The sequence below is a fragment of the Aphelocoma coerulescens genome (assembly GCF_041296385.1).
Source record: "Aphelocoma coerulescens isolate FSJ_1873_10779 chromosome Z unlocalized genomic scaffold, UR_Acoe_1.0 ChrZ, whole genome shotgun sequence".
Taxonomy (NCBI): Eukaryota; Metazoa; Chordata; class Aves; order Passeriformes; family Corvidae; genus Aphelocoma; species Aphelocoma coerulescens.
In genome coordinates, this window is record NW_027184085.1 from 19104436 (window position 1) to 19125848 (window position 21413).

The 21413-nt window shown below is 42.7% G+C and overlaps 1 long non-coding RNA gene across 1 annotated transcript; it reads right to left on the bottom strand.

The window, feature by feature from the left end:
* Positions 1-8794: 8794 nt before the first annotated feature.
* On the bottom strand, positions 8795-18854 carry LOC138103900 (uncharacterized). The gene is made up of 3 exons (XR_011147883.1): positions 18638-18854; positions 8948-9072; positions 8795-8870 (listed from the first exon to the last, which is right to left on the bottom strand). It is a non-coding gene; the product is annotated as an uncharacterized lncRNA (long non-coding RNA).
* Between the last annotated feature and the right edge of the window lie 2559 nt (positions 18855-21413).

The following is a 21413-nucleotide window of genomic DNA, read 5'->3' on the forward strand; positions in this document are numbered from 1 at the left end:
ATAAAAAATGTAACTGAAAAACTAAAGTGTATCAGGCCTTACTCTAGCCTTCGTTTGTCCCCACTATAGGTCTTATTACAGTTCAAAAAGGAAAAGGAATTATCCAAGATAGATAAAGCAGCTATTTGACACCTTTTCCTCTCCTGAATCATTAGTCCATTCTGTTATGGTCACGACTGATGCAGGTAATAACTGACTTCTAGAATTGTGGATTATTTTAAAGGGAAGGTGAGAAAAAAAATCATTATCAATACAGCTTTATAAATTCTCAGAGCTTTTCCCAGAGGTAGTTTAATGTAGCAGGTCAGATAAGAAACGAGAATCACAGGATAATATACCAGCTGTGACATTATGCCTCGGCTGATTTGCAAAATTTTAGCCATTGCCACAAAAGTCTCACCTACATTTCAACAAAGTTGAAAAGCACTGGAGAAAAAGATTGGTACCTCTGAACAGGCCCTCCACAATGCAAGTCATTCCCTGAAGCTGCCTGCTTAGGCTCACAGACCATGGGCTGAGGATTAAACACCTCAGTGAAATGCCAAATTGAAGTGCAGGGAAACCGAACAGCTTATCTTCCAGTGAATCAGCTCCATGTATAGTAGGTGCTAATATTTATTCACCTTCTTAAAATACTTTGAGGGTCTTGAATTAGTTGAACTTTTAGGATTCAGGTTTTCCTTTATTTTGTAGAAGCTTGAGTTTAACAAGCAATTTATGTCTACTATAAAGCTATGTGCAAGTAAGGGTTTTAAACACAGCCTTTTCAAGTTCAGGGAGTGGAGTTTCATTTCTAAAACTTCTTCTATTTATGGTCTTACTCTATTCCTGTTTATAGAGGTTGGTATTTCTGGTGTGCAGCTAGACATCTCAAAAATGTATACAACTGAGTTTATTTTTGTGGTTTCTTCAGCAGATAAGACAAAATTGACAAGAGTAATTGATATTTAAGTCTTCAATGACATCCCTTTTTAACATAACCGGCATACAGTGTAAGGTAGGACACTTAGAGTGTACGTAAGTTCCTTGTACGTTCTGAGAACTAGAGAACAGGAACCATGCTTCTGTCTAACCATCACATTTCATCATGGGCAAGCTGAGCGTGGTTATTGTTTTCATAGTTTCTTTTCAAGAGCAGTAAGAAGTAACAATACTGTTTCATTAAGTGTTACAGCTGCTTTATGCAGGTCACACTGTCCCTAACTGGAGCTGAAAAATGTCCCAGGGTAGTGTCTGCAGCAACCTCTTTTCTTGAATCATCATGATCTGCATATTACATAAGAATGAGTTCCTGATACCTCAGTAATAATAATTGTACTGTTTGTTGTTTCAGTACTCTGAAGTGTTCATTAGATAGTCAGAGTACATCTCACAGGTGTTCTACTGTCTTTGCTAAATTCAGGTTCAAATAATACATTTTCCTCAACAAAATTCCTTTTCACAACTCTGGTGATTTTGATTCCCTTCTTACAGGGCACAGGTAATCCAGGGTAAAAGTGAAGTTGGAGGCTCTTATAATAGGATATGATTTAATGAGTCAGGACTGCTGTAATAGCAAGGCACCCTAATGCTAATTCCTTACTCATTTTTACGCAGCTAGACCTTATATGCTACTGTGTGTTCTACAGCTGTCATTTTCCATCTGAACATGGCAGTACCTTTTTTTTGTTTATGTGTGTTTATACAGTTTACACTTTTTATAAAGTACTGTGATCTCTCTGCTGCTGAAAGACACTGTATAAATCTTCAGTATTGATAGTGAGAGCCCATTTCAGAATTAACTTAGAAAAGTAGTATATGCATGAGTCACTGAGATCTGAAAGACAGCCAGCATTGTTGGCTGCTTCCTGCTCTATCTTACATGGCAAGAAACTGTTGTCAGTGGAAGTGGGAGTCTGTACCTTATATGAATTCTTAGCTCTGTGGAATGGAATGCTTTAGCAATCTGTAGCATTACGTGTACATCCCTCCTGCCTTCTGCTAGTCAGTAAAGGAGTCTTTAGCAAAACAAACAGAAAATTCTAATATTCTAATAATAGTTATCATGCTAGAATTAAAACACCTAAAGTTAAAAGCTTTTCAGCTCATTCTTAGCAAAGAAGAATGATTAAACATAAAGAAACATCACCACAATTAGTGTATTTAAATGTCAGCAAGTCTTGATGCTGATTTTGTTGTCTGAAGCACCTCAGCCTCATGATCACATATTTAAATGGTACTGCATGCTCAAAAGATAATCAGAAAAGAAAAGTAATTCCCCTACTGTGGAATTTGTACTCATTTATTTCTTCCTCAGATTATAGGAAGTAATGTTCTTATAAGAGCCTTCACAGCTGAGAAATCTCACTAACATAAATCTACCTTTATCATAACACTGGGGGTCAGTTTTTCAAATGTAAAAATGTATGTTCTTGAAATTGAATTGTTCATGACACACTTATCATTTGTTTGGGTAGATATCAGCTTGTCTGTCCTTGCCAATGCCAGGTCCACTCCTAAGTTTCAAATATATGGAGTATTCTTTTAGAATACCATCGCTAATCTAAACTTGTGTTACCTAGATTGTCACCAAATACAGCAGCATTCATCTGATTTGTTTAGAATCAGCTCGATAGAGTAGCTTGCAAAGCTCAGATGGCCAAAAGCTGCTGTCAGGATGTTTCACCCTGCAACAAAATCAGGTGCTTTTCCCTCAATTTTTTCTCCATTCTAAGGCATAGAAGAGCAGTAGATTCAAACACTCATCTGACTTCTTGGTAGCAGAAATTCTATATAAGAGGTCAGCTATACTTTTAAAGGTAGAGGTATTCCTTGATGTACTCATGATTTTTAAGAGCTCTACCCACAGGATTAGCATGGGAATTTACTCCAAATCCTCCAAAGGATCCCTGCCGTACCGAGCAGGAAGCAGCAAGGGCAGGCCACCTTAAGGACAGGTGAGCCAGGGGTGAAAGCAGGCAGGACACGGGCAAGGATGCAGTCCCACAGTATCTGAGCACAAAGAGCAGAGCAGGTCTAGTGGTGGCATCAAGGCTCAGCTCACAGATCAGACCACCAGACAAGCCTGTAGTGATGAGACAGTCCAAGATCAAGCCAGAATGTCAAGTGACCAGGTCAGGATCAGAGCCAAGAGCCCAGAAGGTGGCAGACCAAAGAGACTGAGAGCAAGAGCCTGAGCTTAGAAGCAGCTCTACAGAAAAAGTGGACAGGACCCCACTTCCTACAACTTTTTGTCACACCACTCTTTCTGGGCACACCTCTGACTCAAGGTCACAGAGCTGCATGAAGCCAGTGGTGAGCTTGAGCCTTAGGCAGCTAAATCATAGAAAAACACAGAATATCTCCAGTTGGAAGGAAGCTAGGAGGATCTTTGAGCCCAACTCCCTGCTCTTCGCAGGACTGCTTAAAACTAAACCTAATGATGACTAAAAGCATCATCCATGTGCTCCTTGAACTCTGGCAGGCATTTTGCCATGATCACTTCCCTGGGGAGTCTGTTCAAGTGACTGGCCACCCTCTCAGTGAAGAACCATTTCAAAATGTCCAATCTGAACTTTTCCTTAATGCAGTTTGGTTCCATTTCCTTGTGTCCTATCTCTGGGGACCAGAGAGAGCAGATAAGGACCATCCCATCCACTGCTCTCCCGGAGGAAGTTGTAGGCTGCCAGGAGGTCACCCCTCACCCTTGTCTTCTCCAAGCCAAAGAAGACAAGTGAAATCAGCTGCTGGTCCTAAGTCTTACCCTCAGGATCTTTCACCGTCATGTCCACTCTCCTCTGGACATGCTCTAATGGTTTGATGTCCCTCATATATTGAGGTGTGCAAAATTTCAAACAGTACTTGAGGTGAGGCCACAGTTCCTGGAGAAGAGGTGTACTTGGGGCCGTAATAAAGCTTGGTATTCCAACTGCATCTCTATTTAATCTCAGTTGCCTTCCTTTTTCTTTGTCTAGAAAAAAAATGATCCATACCAGTAGTTTTGGCCACAGTAAGGTGAACTGTTCTGCCCATAGCTGACATAAGTTGATAAGCTGGTCCCCATTGTTACTGGCCAAAGCTTTTATGTGAGGGACCACCACTCATCTGGATTTATGTTTGTAATTGCTCTCTAACAGTTCTGTTGAAATTACCTGGTTTAGAAACATGCTTGAGATAACCTGTTTACAGTGTTTTTAAGATAAACTGCATAATTTTAGAGAACTGGGTGAGGAAACAATTACATATGCACTAATGCTGGTAGGCCTTTAGGGGAGGCAACCACTTAATTGAAACTGACTGTGGCTAGATCAGGATGTATGAAATATCTGTACATATTTCATGCTCTAAAAATCCTGGGTTTGAAAATTAAGACTAGAAATTATCTTCTGCGTGGATTAGTCTTATCACAAGCTATTGTGTGAAACTGTGTCTTCTAATACTTTTGATAAACTCATCAAATTCAACCTCTAAATTAATTTTTCTTGTTGGAGGGTTTCTGCAGAATTTCTTTATTTTGAAGGTTTTTACCATTTAAATTTCTGATCTGATTTATTTATGGCTAGTTTATAAGTTGGTTGGTTGGTTGGTTGGTTTTTATGCCAGCATCATCCTCTAGGTTCACAGAGTCACAGAATGGTTGAGGTTGTAAGGGACCTCAGGATCATCTAGTCCACCTTGAGCAAGGGTCACCTAAAGCAAGATGCTCAAGACCATAACCAGCAGGGTTTTGAGCATCTCCAAGGGTGGAGACTCCACAACATCCCTGGGTAATCTGTTCCAGTGTTTGGCTGCCCTCTCAGTAAGAAAGTTTTTTCTTACATTGGAAGGGAATTTCCTGATTCATGTTCATTGCTGCTGGTCCTGCCTTCGGGCACCAAAGGGAAGAGTCTGGCTACATCTTCTCTGCACCCCTTCTATTCCACCCGCCAGCTATCCATACAGGCTGATAAGATCCCTCTGAGCATTCTCTTCTCCTGACTGATCAGTGCTGGCTCGTGCATCCTTGCTTCACATGATAAATACTCCAAGCCCTTAATGATCTTTGTATATATTTGCTGGGCTTACTTTGATCTCTTTGTCTCACAGGGGAAAGTAGAACTGAACACAACACTCCAGATACCCAATTTTGTCATCAAGACTTTACTTTTTATGCCAGACTTATTAATAAAGAAAATGAAAAACCACAGATTATCAAGGTTAATCCATTCAACTAGGAAAATTTTAACTTTATTTTTCATCACTAAATGTTGCCACGTACCATTTCTTTACCTGCAATGAGCCCTATTTTTAAGCAATTTCTTTTGCTTACAGAATTCCTTCTGTTTAAAAACATTGTGTTGGTTAATATGTATCTTTCCTAAATTGCAATTCATATCTTCTTCTCTCATTAAAAAATGCTGTAACTAATTAAAAGCTAAATAACTTATTAAAAGGAACAGAGAAAGTATGAATGATTTTAGAAATTTTTAAAGAAGTTTTACTAGACGTCCCAAAGTCAAAAATTAGATGATACAGTCTAATTTACTCTATTTAGAGAGAAGATTAAAGCCACTCTTTCAGAAATAATATATATCAAGAAAGGGAAAACTAAGCATTAATTCTTGTTCTAAAGCAGAAGATAAGAATTACAGAAAGGTGGTAAGACAAGGAAGCAGATGAGCTTATAGCCAGCAGAGTTAAGGATAACTGGGATGTTTGATTATATTTTCTTCTAATGAAAGAATTGGTCCAGGAAGGGTTGAAATATTTAGTAAATATTTATTATCTACAACCGGTCAAGAGCCTTGTTTATGGCCTAATATGTATGTACACTTATTTAGTAAAGGATAGGACAGATTTCCATATCTCAAAAGGACCCTTTTACAGGGAAAGAATGATTCTACAAAAAAGCTGATTCAAAGAAATCTCATAGCCAGAATCAAACAGCATGTGGACTAGGTGGCCACAGGGGATTTAATATATTACATATTTAGTGAATATTCTATTAAATTGAAACCAGTGGTCCTAGTGACAACAATGCCTGCTGATGATGGCACCTAAAGAAAATTTTTGTGTCCTATACATAGTTTTTATTTCCAATTAGAAAACAGAATGTTAACACTATTGCTTTTGAAACAGTCTTAGTCAATAGTATGTGACATTGTGTAATGATGCTCCAGATTAAGAAACAGGACTTTTTTGTGAGTCTGTTTCATTTCATTTCCCAACAATGATATCTTTCATCTAGCTTGGATGATGAGGTAGGTGTTCATGCTCTGTGTCATACCTCTCCAAGTTGTTTATTCTGTTATTGTACACATTATATAATGTTGGCTGGAGAAAGCCAAGGGCTATGGCATCCTTTTTGAATGGAAGTGTTTCATAATGTGTTTGAAAACTATGATTCAGCCTAGCCTTTTATATCATCTGGATACTGAATTACCTGCTCTCACATTTCAAGACTCCCTCAGCCTAATATGACACAATGCCCTTGATTCTGAGATTTGCCAGTGAGCTGTGATTAACAAAGTAACACCTGGATAACTAGGACTATTTTTACATTCAAAGTTTTGCTTCATTTCTGCCCATAAATTTGATGCTTTTTCCTCCAATTTGCTTCTGAAAAGGAAGCCTTTTCTTCCCTGCTCCCATCAGGCATGCATTATAGGAGACAATGTATTTTCTCCAAGGAGTGCTTTCACTTCATCAAAAATGCCAAGGAAATATTCCAAAAACCAGAAGGCACACTTTTTCCTGCTCTGATTTAAAAGCATTTTTCACATTAGTCACAGTCCTTTTCAAGACAGGGAGAAGCATGGCCCCAAGTTTTCATTCTTAAAACATTTTGAACCAATCAAGTATATTTATGCTCAGTCCTGAAGTTTAACTTTTCCGTGCTTGTTGTGTTTATTTAATTGCTCAAACCTTTCTACAGGAAATTTTGCTCTCTCTGTTTTGGAACAGAGAACAGAAAGATATGTGAATTCTGGTGGTTCCCACAAACTGCTCCAAGCACTGGAAAGATCAGCCCTCAGACTCATTGGTCAGATGAAGGATATTCATGACTCCTAGTCCAGTTCTGCCTTGCTCATGTTGGTATTGAATTTCCTGTTGACTTGATTGGAAGGAGAACTCACAAAAATGACATTGAGGAGCATAATGCAAATTGTATACTCACAAAATCATTGCTTCCATCAGTCTAGGAGAGGCAGGCATTGAATTGTTGGGCTTTTTTGAAAGCTGCAGCTCTAATTTATACCACAGGAGAACCTGCATAAAAAAAGAAGTTGCAGGCAGAGGAGAGGGCTGTGTGAATTGCTTAGAGATGATTTCTGAATTTCATGTTGGGCAAGTGCTTTACAAAATGCCTGTGCCTCAGGGAGCCAATAAATTAAAACAGATGCACATAACCAAGACAGGTAGAATGTGTAGGAGGACTTCTTCTTTGCACTGCACTTTCCTCAAAAAGTACAGAATACTTGTGTCCCAACCCCCTGTACCAGGGATTCAGATTAGATCCCTTAATGCTGGCAGTGGCTGACCAGTGAGGAGATATTCTCAGGTGGTATTTTCTTTCTTTAACATTCTGGTGGTGCCAGAGAAGTATAAAACAGCTTGGAACTGAGGATTGGGATGCCACAATGGTGGCATTTCCTTCATAGGAAATACCTATATTAATATTCCCATAAATCATAGGTAGAAAAATTTGTGTAGGTTAAATATCACCACTTTGCTGCCATGTGGCAGAACTTGGGGCCCTACTTGGTACTTGCCCTTTGGGGACAAATCAGCAATCCTTCCTAAGAGGTGCTGATAAGCTGTGGGGTGTGCCCAGCCCCTGCCCTGGAGGGATCTCTGCTGAGATAAGAGATTTTGCAATCGCCCAGCAGGACTCCCTGGAAAGGCAACCACTTCTTTGGTCACGGCGAGAAAAGACAGACCCACAATCCTTTAGGAGACCCTATGCAGATCCTTTGTAACCCATTGGTCCTCACTCATCCCAGATCCTCTGTAACCCATTGGTCCTTTACTGATCCCCTCTATCCCTATAAAAGCAAGCCCTCTGCCCCTGTGGCTCAGAGAGGGTTCTCATCCCTGGCTTTCCCCTTCGCTGGAGGGAACCAACAATAAAGCTGCCTCTGTGCAGAACCAGCCACACGAGCCTCTCATCTCTTTCTCTGGTCTGGCCTGGAGGTGCCCTGCAGAGCTGAGCTGAAATCACGAGCTGATAATCACTAAAGAGCTGACAGCCTCTGCAAGGGCCCTCCTGCCAGCAGCTGAGAGGAAGACACCGGGCCTCAGGAAGGCGATTCCTTTTGGGACCATCTCCCCGGACCGGTCACCTCTTCCTGGGTCAGAGCCTCGAACCCCATCACCAGCTGTAATAATAAGCTACACACAATCAATTCTGATTTTTTTTTCAGAAATCTTCAGTCCTGATTCCAGTCTGTTTACTGGAAGCAACTTTTAAAAGACTGTGACTTTCAATCAGCTATAGGCTGTGCAAAACTCTATTGAAAAAATCTATTGAAAACAAAAAGTTTATTGAATGCAACATAGTAAATGCAAATGTAACAAGTTACTGATTTCATGAAATGGTGTAAGTTTGGTGTTCACTTAAAACTAGTTTTTTATTATCTGTCCTTTGGTTTTTTGAAACATTGGCCAGTTCAATACTGTGCTCAGTAAGCATGGAAAGCACATGAGGTTCTGACATTTACCTTCTACATTTGGGTGCATCACTTCATTCACCATCTTTGAAATATTTTCTTGTAGGCAGGTTGCACTTTGATCTTGGTTGCAGTTCTTATATAAGTGGTGTTCAGTACAGAAACTTCTGTGATTGTAGCTTAGCCAGGAGTTCTCCCATGGCCCCACATCTTTTCTAGCTGGGGAAGTCTGTAGTGAGAATGCTATAAAATGGTATGTGCCGATGTGTTATTAAAGCTCTAATTTTAGTAATGTACAAAGTAGGAAATGTCAAACTTACTTTCACAGATGTCTCTTCTGTCATTTTTCACTTTTACACCATAATAGGGTATTGAATTGCATAATCCCAAAACTTCAGATACCAAGATGTAGCATGCCACAGTCAAAACTGAGCTGCACTGTTGTCTGTAATGAGACATGCAAATATATAACTAAATGCATATATGTTCATATATAATGTACACATATGTACATGTAAACACATATATATAAACATAATAGTGTTCTGTCATGCTATATTTGGGGATGTGTATTGTATGGTCATGCCATATAAAAGAACACTTAATAGTAATGTCTACCACTGCAATTTTAAAGGCATGTGGAATTATCCAATGTGAACACCAGAGGGAATAGATTTAATGTCTATGCAGAAACTGGAAAAACAAGAGAAAATTTAATTCTATAAGCACAATTCGATCGAAGCTTATTTAAGAGGGACCTAGTTCTATCTACATTCGTATCTTCTTTAATGCCTTCGTATTTTGTTTGCATTATATAAAGGAGCCAAAATGTAGATACGTTTGTTGTAGTTAGTATTATTGCACTTATGATAAAGGTTTTTATTGTTTTGATTTTGGTTTGGAGGGAAAAACTGTATGTAATCATTTATTACTTGTCTGGTTAACAATTAGAATATAAATACAATGCACTAAATTAACTCACAGGTTGCTGAAACTAAATACAACTCAGACCACTTGAGCTTCCAGACCATTTCAGTATTACTTTAGCATTTCTGTCTGAATTTTTCTCACTTATGATTTGTTATATTTGAGAATATTATTCTAATTGACTAAAATTTCCTCAAACATTGCATGGAACTTTTTCTTGTAAAAAAAATGAAGGACAACATAGTGGAATGCTTTCTTTTTACAGTCTGCATTCATTTTTATTTGTTGATTTGATTTCTGTAGCACCAATTTGATTTTGTAGTGTATAAGGATAAACTCTTTAAATCACTTGTGAACCCTTTAGTAACACAGTTTAGTGCTTATACTGCTAATAGTTTAGAAAAGCTGCCAGAAACCAGTCAGAGCAGCAACATGCCCCTAGATGTATCTGGCATATTTGTGTATTATTTAGCAAGTGTGTTTATTTGGGACTCAATTATACTGTGTGGTTTCTCATGCGACCTTTGTTGTGGAACAATTAAAAGATGTGCAGTGACCCACCACTCTAAGCACCTGTCAGCATTTAGCCTGTTGAAAGCCCACAAGGTTTCAGTGAATATTTCAGTTCATCAGAATTTCCTGCTGTTGATGCTACTATTTACATATTCTCCCACAAAAAACAAAGACACTCTGGGGACCAGTTATGAAATCCCACCTACATTTTTCTTCACTGTTTCCAGCCCTTCCACCTCTCAGGCCTCATCCTCTTTGAACACCTGCAAGACTAAAGGAACTAAGTAGCATACCTGGAATGTTTCTAAATCCAGGGACTAATAGACCAGAGTGGGAATCAGATCCCAGAGCTTAGGGCCTCACTTGAGGAGTACTTTGTTACTCCTGAAATCCCAAGTAATTTGGGAAGTGTCAGACTTGGAACTCTACTTTTGGACCACATCTATCTAACATACCTAGTGATAACATAAAAGAAATATAAAAAATGAAATAAGGTGTACTAGTTTGAAAACAAACCAGTGAGAGGCACCAAGTCAGAATAACAATTTAATGGAAATTAAAGAAAAGGAACAGAAAGTACAAGAAAACACTGACAGAGTCAAGATACAACCTGAGTCCCTGTTAGGCAGGGTAGTGGTAGCAGTCTGGTGGAATGGTGGCTGCAGTCCTCTGAAGTGGTGATCCTGTAGTAGAAGGGGTCTGCTCTTCCTCAGAAAGTCCAGCGGTGGCTGTGTAGCTCCTATCCTCTGGAAATCCAGTGGAGCCAGTGTCTTTCGTGCTCAGAGTCCCAGTTATATCCACGATGGGATGCTTGGTTCCTCCCTCTGGGTGGAGCATCTCACAATGGAGTAATGAGTCATGAGGTCAAGTGTTGATTAGGCTCGTTAACAGAAGATAGTCCGGAGGGAGTTATCTCTGAGTCATGCAGCAGGACAATGATGGGCCATTAACAGAAAGATAGTCTGGGGGGAGGAGGCAAGGAAACACTGCCCCACCTGATTTCAACAGCTCATGAGGATGGTAATAGAATACACCTCAACCCAGGACATTATCCACCCCTTATTCTATTACCATCTACATCATCCCAAATCAATATCTTCTTAAACTCTAAACACACATACATACATATATATATATATATATATATATATATATATATATATACAGTGAAACCCTACACACCGTTCTCACCTAAGATTAGGTCTCCCTGTGGTACACAACGGGTTTCCCCATCTTTTTGCATTACCCACCAAGTGCAACCAGGTCCTTGAGCAAAGACAATCCCACGGATGGGTTTGCCTTTGCCTGAGGTAGGATTAATCCAAACAGTCTTTCCTAAAATACCTCTCAGGTGTACCACAGGGACTCCATCTCCATCCACTGTGTGCAAGGGTTCAGACTCGGCAGGACCAGTTCGATTGATGGACCCTCGGGTATTGACCATCCAGGTAGCCTTTGCTAAGTTCACTTCCCAATTTTTGAAGGTCCCCCCACCAAGTGCCTTTAGGGTGGTTTTAAGTAGTCCATTGCAGCGTTCAACTTTTCCAGCAGCTGGTGCATGATAAGGAATGTGATATATCCATTCGATACCATGTTCTCTGGCCCAGGTTTTGATGAGGCTGTTCTTAATATGAGTCCCGTTGTCTGACTCGATCCTGTCAGGGGTGCCATGTCTCCACAGGACTTGCTTTTCCAGGCCCAAGATGGTGTTCCGGGCTGTAGCATGAGGCACAGGGTAGGTCTCCAGCCATCCAGTAGTTGCTTCAACCATGGTCAACACGTAGCGCTTGCCTTGGCGGGTTTGGGGAAGGGTGATGTAATCAACTTGCCAGGCTTCCCCATACCTGTACTTTGACCATCGTCCACCATACCACAGAGGCTTCACCTGCTTGGCCTGTTTGATTGCAGCACAGGTCTCACAACTGTGGATGACCTGTGAGATGCTGTCCATGGTAAGGTCCACCCCTCGGTCACGGGCCCATTGGTATGTTGCATCTCTCCCCTGATGACCAGAGGCATCATGGGCCCAATGAGCTAGGAATAGTTCTCCCTTGTGCTGCCAGTCCAGATCCACCTGTGATACTTTCACCTTGGCAGCTCGGTCCACCTGCTCGTTGTTGCGATGTTCTTCATTAGCCCGACTCTTGGGTACGTGCGCATCCACGTGTCGAACCTTCACGGTCAGCTTCTCTACTCGGGCGGCGATGTCCTGCCAAATCTCAGCGGCCTAGATGGGTTTCCCTCTGCGCTGCCAGTTGGCTTTTCTCCAGCGAACCAGCCATCCCCACAGAGCATTAGCTACCATCCACGAGTCGGTGTAGAGATAGAGCCTCGGCCACTTCTCTCATTCAGCAATATCCAAAGCCAGCTGGACGGCTTTAAGCTCTGCAACCTGACTCGATCCACCTTGTCCCTCGGTAGCTTGTGCAACTTGCCGTGTGGGGCTCCATACTGCAGCTTTCCACTTCCTGTTAGTGCCTACAATTCGGCAGGAACCATCAGTGAAGAGGGCATAACGTCTTTCAGTCTCCGGTAGCTCATTATATGGTGGGGCTTCCTCAGCACGAGTCACTTGCTCTTCCTTTTCTTCAGAAGATAATCCAAAAGTCTCACCTTCAGGCCAGTTTGTTATAATTTCCAGAATCCCAGGGCGATTCGGGTTTCCAATACGGGCACGCTGTGTGATGAGAGCAATCCATTTGCTCCATGTGGTGTCGGTGGCGTGATGCGTGGAAGGAACCTTTCCCTTGAACATCCACCCCAGCACTGGTAGTCGGGGTGCCAGGAGGAGTTGTGCCTCGGTTCCAATTACCTCTGAGGCAGCTTGGACTCCTTCATAGGCGGCCAAGATTTCCTTCTCTGTTGGAGTGTAGTTGGCTTCAGATCCTCTGTAGCTTCGGCTCCAGAATCCCAGTGGTCGACCACGAGTCTCACCAGGCACCTTCTGCCAGAGGCTCCAGGACAGACCATGGCTCCCGGCTGCAGAGTAGAGCACGTTCTTCACCTCTGGTCCTGTCCTGACTGGGCCAAGGGCTACCGCATGAGCGATTTCCTGTTTGATCTGGGCGAAGGCTTGCTGCTGTTCAGGGCCCCAGTGGAAATCGTTCTTCTTGCGGGTAACCAGGTAGAGAGGGCTCACAATCTGGCTGTACTCAGGAATGTGCATTCTCCAAAAACCTATGGCGCCTAGGAAAGCTTGTGTTTCCTTCTTGCTGGTCGGTGGAGACATCGCAGTGATCTTGTTGACAACCTCGGTGGGAATCTGACGTCGTCCATCTTGCCACTTTACTCCCAGGAACTGGATCTCTTGGGCAGGTCCCTTGACTTTGCTCCTTTTGATGGCAAAGCCAGCTTCCAGGAGAATCTGGATGATTTTCTCTCCTTTCTCAAATACTTCCTTTGCTGTGTTTCCCCACACGATGATGTCATTGATGTATTGCAGATGTTCTGGGGCCTCACCCTTTTCCAGTGCAGTCTGGATCAGTCCATGGCAAATGGTGGGACTGTGCTTCCACCCCTGGGGCAGTCGGTTCCAGGTATATTGCACACCCCTCCAGGTGAAAGCGAACTGGGGCCTGCATTCTGCTGCCAAAGGAATGGAGAAGAAGGCGTTGGCAATGTCAATAGTGGAGTACCACTTCGCTGCTTTGGACCCCAGCTCGTACTGAAGTTCCAACATGTCCGGCACAGCAGCACTCAATGGTGGTGTGACTTCATTCAGGCCACGGTAATCCACCGTCAGTCTCCATTCTCCGTTGGACTTACGCACTGGCCATATAGGGCTGTTGAAAGGTGAATGGGCCTTGCTGACCACCCCTTGCCTCTCCAGTTTATGAATCATCTCATGGACGGGAACCACAGAGTCTCTGTCGGTGCGGTATTGCCGACGGTGTACTGTTGCTGTGGCGATTGGTACCTGTTGTTCTTCCACTCTTAGCAGTCCCACGGCAGACGGGTCATCTGAGAGGCCAGGCAATGTACTCAGTTGTCTGATATCTTCTGTCTCCACAGCAGCTATCCCAAAAGCCCAACAATGTCCTTTTGGGTCCTTGAAATATCCATTTCTGAGATAGTCTATGCCGAGAATGCACGGGGCCTCCGGGCCAGTCACAATGGGGTGTTTCTGCCACTCGTTCCCAGTTAAACTCACTTCAGCTTCCAGTACACTCAGCTGCTGGGATCCTCCTGTCACCCCACAAATAGAAATGGGTTCTGCTCCCACATACCTTGATGGCATCAGAGTACATTGAGCGCCTGTGTCAACCAAAGCCGTGTATTTTTGTGGGTCAGCTGTGCCAGGCCATCGGACCCACACAGTCCAAAAGACCCGATTATCCCTTTCCTCTACCTGGCTAGAGGCAGGGCCCCTCTATTCCTGGTTCTGGTGCATGTTGCTCCCTTCCGGTGAGTATGTTCCTGAGGTCCCTTCAAGAGGATCAGTCATACTATCATTCTGGTATCGTCTGGAGTTCTGTGTGCGAGAGACCGGAGCAATGTTGACTCTAGATGCGCTTCTTGTGGTAGTTGTCCCTCTTTTTAGTTCACGTACCCTGGCTGCTAAGGAGGAGGTGGGTTTTCCATGCCACTTACTCATGTCTTCTCCATGTTCCTGAAGGAAAAACCAGAGATTACCTCGTGGGGTGTATCCTCTCTCCCTGGTTGGGGGACGCCGGCTCCTAATGGCAGAGACTCTTGTTGGTTCTGGCGAGATCTGGTAAATCTCTTCCTTAAGTTCCTTTTTCAATTTCTGATGGCCTTCTTCAATCAAACTCCGGACTTGCTCAGCCAAAAGACTTGTTTCCACGGATGAGACATGGGTGCGAAACGGGGCTGTGACGGTGTCCTTGTAAATCCTCAGTTTGTTCACCAAGACGCCCACCCTGTCCTCACCTTCCCTCCATTGCAGCGTTGCCAGGTAATGGGAGTATATCTCTGGTCCAAGGCGTGAGAACCTCAACCACATCTGTGACGTGCACTGGACACCATCTGGGCTCTTAGGAAATCTCTCGTCTTCTGAGAAAATGATCTCCAGCACAGCTAATTCCCTCAGGCACCGGATACCTTGTTCCATTGTGCTCCATTTCCCTTGGTGCACCTGGAGGTCTTCTTTACAAAGGTACGTGTCCCTGACACTTGTAAGCAGTCGCCGCCAGAGGCTGAGAGTTTCTTGGGTTCTCCCGATCCCCTGGTCAATGACCACATCCCGGGACAGAGATCCCAGCTGCCTGGCCTCACTTCCGTCCAGAATGGTGTCATTGGCTGCAGCGTCCCAAATGCGGAGCAGCCAGGTCAGGATGGACTCGTTCGTCTGGCGCGTGAATTCCCTCCGCAGGTCACGCAGCTCACCCAGGGATAGCGACCGAGTGATGATCTCTGGCTCTGCCTCTTCTGCTGGATCCTCATCAGTCACTATGCGGACTGACTTGCTTTTAGATTTCTTCTTCTGCACGGGGGCAACTGCAATTGGTTTGGGCTGTTCTGGTTCAGTGGTGGTTTGCATGGGGACGCTGACAGTGCTTTTGGTTCCTTTCTCCTCTGAGTCAGTCTGCGTAGTCATGGACGCTGTTGTTTTGTTTTTGGTTCCCTTCTCCTCTGTGATAGTCTGTGTAGAGATGGACACTGTTGCTTTGCATTTGGCTCCTTTCTCCTCTGTGTCAGTCTGCGTAGAGATGGATGCGGTTGCTTTGCGTTTGGTTTCTTTCTCCTCTGTGTCAGTCTGCGTAGAGATGGACGCTGTTGCTTTGCATTTGGTTTCTTTCTCCTCTGTGACAGTCTGCGTAGAGATGGATGCGGTTGCTTTGCGTTTGGTTTCTTTCTCCTCTGTGAGAGTCTGCGTAGAGATGGATGCGGTTGCTTTGCGTTTTCTTCCTTTCTCCTTTGTGACAGTCTGTGTAGAGATGGATGCGGTTGCTTTGCTTTTGGTTCCTTTCTGTGTGGCAGTCTGTGTAGACATGGTATTTGCTGCTTTGCTCCTTTTTACCTCCTCCTCAAGCAGACGTTGCACCACACTAAGTAGCGTTCTGTTTCTAAGCATGGTGTACACAATGCAGGCCATAGAGAAAAAAGAGAATAGAGCTGACAAGAAGATTATACCATCCTTAACATCCAGAGGGAACTCAATATTTTCAAAAACTGCTGTGCCTGGCCTGAAAGGCTGGAAGAAACCACTCTCTACTCCTCCCACCAGGGGCTGGGTGCGATTGTTGAAGAGATCCCAGACATAGGAGCCCAGACTAGGACAGCCAAACAAAATTGAGTATATATTCCGAATGGTATTCATCGCCTCGCAGGTTATTATGCTATAGACATAATAAACCAATAAAGCAATTCTCATACCAGTCCCTGGTCTTAACAGGAGTAACACAACAGGTAGGTAGTTCCCCATGTGAGGAAAAATATAGAGAGCAAGATACAGAACCCATGCAGACAAGCTGAGCACCATGGTGAATAGGTTTCTGTTAATACAAGATTGTAATTCTGACTTTCTCTCAGGGCAGGCCCCACATTGGGCGCCAAATTATGTACTAGTTTGAAAACAAACCAGTGAGAGGCACCAAGTCAGAATAACAATTTAATGGAAATTAAAGAAAAGGAACAGAAAGTAAAAGAAAACACTGACAGAGTCAAGATACAACCTGAGTCCCTGTTAGGCAGGGTAGTGGTAGCAGTCTGGTGGAATGGTGGCTGCAGTCCTCTGAAGTGGTGATCCTGTAGTAGAAGGGGTCTGCTCTTCCTCAGAAAGTCCAGCGGTGGCTGTGTAGCTCCTATCCTCTGGAAATCCAGTGGAGCCAGTGTCTTTCGTGCTCAGAGTCCCAGTTATATCCACGATGGGATGCTTGGTTCCTCCCTCTGGGTGGAGCATCTCACAATGGAGTAATGAGTCATGAGGCCAAGTGTTGATTAGGCTCGTTAACAGAAGATAGTCCGGAGGGAGTTATCTCTGAGTCATGCAGCGGGACAATGATGGGCCATTAACAGAAAGATAGTCTGGGGGGAGGAGGCAAGGAAACACTGCCCCACCTGATTTCAACAGCTCATGAGGATGGTAATAGAATACACCTCAACCCAGGACATAAGGGATGTGTAATTCCTTTTTCTCAGTATTGCTTACCAGTCCTAATTCTGAAGGCCAGAAGACTTTTCAAGCAGAACTGCATCTTCACAGAGAATGCATATATTATAAAATGTTTTCTGCTTATTAAACACAGCTAATTAAACTCATTTTTTAGGTCTTTAAAGGGGAGAACTCTGAATGAAATAGAACAGGAGTAAGAATATGAAGTGTCCATCTGAGAGAGACCATGATTTTTCCTATTATTTGACTGAGATTTATTCTAGAACATATGATGCAATTGTGAGGGCCAGGTGTTCACCCTGTACTTTGGTCCAATACTGCAGATGTGTTCAGAGACTGTGGAAGACACATTCTTCTTTGTGGACTTAATTGAAATATCTAATTTCTTACACCTTGCAGCCTTTCCTAAGAGTTATAATTAGTATTACAGTCTCTGTCTGGCTCGGTGGCTCACATGTGTGCATGCACAAATGCATGGCTAGCTTCAGTATAAAGTCGGTGACAGAGATGGGATGGGTCTTTGCGTGTATTCCAACAGGAGCATTTATTGCTTCTACACTGTCGAAGGTTACAGAGGCAAAGGCGACAACAATGCCGAACTCAGGGGTTTTACCCGGGGGCGGGGAAAAGGCAGGACTAGGGAACGGGAACCAATGAAGAAGCTCTGGGGGAGTGACGAGGGGTAGAGGCTGACAGCCAGCCGGGGAAACCAAACTGGGATAGATTCACATAACAGAACAAGCATCCTGGGAGAAACCTCTCTGGTCACTCTAACCGTGACCGATAAGTCTCTGGCACCAGAGACTGTCTTACCAAGAGCTCTTTCTGTCCCTTGTGCCACAGGCTAATCAGCCACCACAAATTAGAGTCTTGAATTTCCATATTCTTCAGAAAATTTTCTGAAACAAATAATTACCTTAGTTCAGGGCAATTACACTTTGCCTAAAGCAGGAATTGAGAGGAATGTATTTTGGGACAGTTTTTATTTAGGTTAATTTTGAGAAAGCACATGAATTTTATTTTTTATTTTTTTATTAGCTGTGTGTTCTTCCATATGAAAGACCATGTACAAGTACTACCAGTGAGTCAAAGTATTTTTATTGTAAAATCTTTGGTGCAAGCTAAAAGATCTCCTTTCCTAGGTTAGATTGCCACCAGATTTTTACCAACAAAATAGCTGGATAGTTGGAACTCATCTATTTGTGACTGTCAGTATAAAATAATGTGGGATAAGCGTGGTAATTAGTCTGTTTGCCGACACTAATATTGTGTAAATTTATATTTACATCTTCTGCTTCCAAAGTGAATTAAAGGCAGCAGAGCTCAGTTTTGTGTTGGATGCTAAGAAATTTGAAATTGTCATGGCTTTTCAGTCCTCTGACAAATGTCCAAATAAACTTATTTTTTATGACAGGCTAGCTTTCTAACACATTTTGCCGCTATATTGACAAATGCTGGCCCAGGCGAAGGGCAGGACCTATGTGCTAGCACTCACCCATGCATACGCCACTGCTTCTCTCCCTCCTTGAGCCAGAGAGGTTCCTCCAACACACACCTTTTCACGTGCCAGGGCATGAAGAGCAAGTAGAGGGGGGGAAGAATTGCCAGTGTTGGTAGTGGCTAGCTGTTAAATTTGTTTGGCAGTAATGTCAAACTATATTATCAGTAACCCAGCCATGGAATTCATCTGTCATACAACAGAAGCGCATCAGGTCTTCTGAATGCAGTCCTGTAGGGGATGAGATAGATATGAGTCTCTTAGCAAGAATAATAAAGAGCAATTGTACTATAAAGCAGTATTTTCAGATAGTGGCCCACGGGACATCTCTAGACTTTAGGGCACATCAGCAAAATCTGATTCCAACAGATGCCAATCTTTAGAATAGATCTAGGTTGTAATGTCACCCAGTAAGTCTTTTGTGTAACCCAGTCTGAAAAGCTTCCAGAGGCTCCCACCTGAGCTGGCTCTGCTAGGCATCATAATATTGACCACCTGCATTTTCATCTCTTCCGAGCAAATGGGTGATGCTGCCAATGATATTGAGGAGGTCAGAGAAGGCTGCTGAAGTTCACAACACCTTCTTCTGTACAGCATTATAGGCTGAAGAAGAATCACTTGCATTTTGGTGCTATGCCAGAAAACAGCTGTCCTCTGAGAGATCCCCTTTGTCTGTATGGACTCCTCTCTCAAGCTGCTGGCTCTGTCTCCCTTCAGCTAAGGATGGGCCTTCCACAGACAGCAAGATTCTGTCCCTAATGCTGTCCCATCCCATCCCCATCCTGAGTCAGATCCCTTTCATACAGATAACTTTTCCCTTACTTCATGCACTGAATTTTTCTTCTGTGCTTCTAATTCAGATGTGTCTCTAACAAGTATTGGTGTAGGGATTCATCTTGCCTACCTGCTACAACTGAGCCCTAATACCTCATTACAGCTGCCAGAAAGAAATGACAGTTTAAGGGTGACATTTATTTGACTAAACTGAAACGTTCAGTTTGGGAAAGAATTAACTGTAACTCTGGAAATACCTTCTTGTTTGTATAGTGCTGAAGGAATGCCATATGAGTAGATCATCCACAAACAACTTACTATGAATTTACAAGTCAGATAATCTCAAACGTATGTACCGCTCCTTTCCTCCTTCTTCTCAGGCTTTAACGTAACAGTCCTCCCACACAAAATTATGTGACTCCCCCTCATTACTCTGGAAGCACACATAGGTGCTTCAGGTGGGTGCTTCATACTCTTCAAACCAGACAGCTTAAAAATCTTAAAAATCTAGTGCAGCAGTCCTCACAACCAAGAGAATGGCATTCATTAGATGTTTCTCCTCCAATGTAAAATGGATTTGCACTACATAATTTTCATTACTAGAACAGGCTTGCTTCTCACACAACATAGACATTTAGTAAAAATTATTCTCTCCTTGTCTCCAGAAGTAAACAGAACTTTATGTTTCTATGTTTTGTGTTTCAGTATAGATTTTTATATTTGCTTTGCCTGCCACTTTCCAGAGTGGTACTCTGCTTATTGGATTTTATCATTAACTACTTGGTATTGACTAAACAGATTTGAAAGAAATTTGTAAACCAGGAAGAAACGCAGGAGAGCCTTTATAAATACACATGAGGTTCTTTTCATTGCATCTGAAAATTAAAAGTGTTTGTATTGAGATCATATAGCAGAAACTAGGGAATCAATTTTTAACACATGTAGTTGGTTAACCTGTTTGTCCATAGGGAAAAAATGCCAATAAGAAAAGAAAAATCTATGATATAATAAAAAATCTTAGTTCTAATAAAACCAGTTTTATTAATGCCAACATGGTGTGTATAAATCTCTATATAAACATGAGTTATTGCACATAAAGGAGAGTAGTCTGGTCTCTCAAGTCAGTGCCATCCCAAACAACAATAAAATTAGGGAAAAATGCTGCAGCATCCTGGCAACAGAATCTCCTTGGAGTCATATGATGTGGAGGTGGGATTTTGTGCTCTCATGCATACCCATGAAGAAAAGCACGTGGAAAGAATCATGTCACCATCTAAAGGAACATCAGGGTGCCTCTCCCATTGCTTTTCTTATTATTCTTTCTCTGTCAGTATAACACCTTCCCAGGTCCCACACTAGTTACTCAGGCCTCTTACAGCCTCCCTCCTCAGGGCAGGGCATGGGTGCTGTTGAGAGCTACAGAAGAGTTCAAAAGCACTGCATGGCCCTGTGCTGCAAACTGGGATGCACAGGATCATCTTGCTGGGGCGTGCTCTCACTTTTTCCGTGTTTATTTCAAAGAAAGTGTGTGTGGTTTTTGTGAAACTTTATGCTTGCTGTAAGCACCCTACCATTCAAAAGCACCTTTGTGTGTAAGCTGGCAATGTTTTTGAGAATCCCTCTGGAATCTTTTACCCTGTACCTTCTCATTCAGCCTCTTGTCCAAAACCATGGAAATACATAGGTTCAGAACCTTGCCATGCAAACTGCTATGCCACACATGAAGAAAGTATTTCTATGAATAATGTTATACTTTTTAAGTATTCCTGTAGGTGCTTAAGTCCTCTTCTTCTTGGAAGTCAGCAGCTTGCCTCAGAGTATCCTTGAGGAAACCCAGGGAGATGTTGCTATAAATTATTCTTGTTCCCAGTGTATAAAATGCTTAAATAACAAAAGCACATATTTTCTTTTGGTTTTAGAAGGAATTATTTTCTTTTTCACTTTATTTGGTATTTGCATTGATAAATATCTAAAATGCAGTGGATGTTGCCTGGGAAAG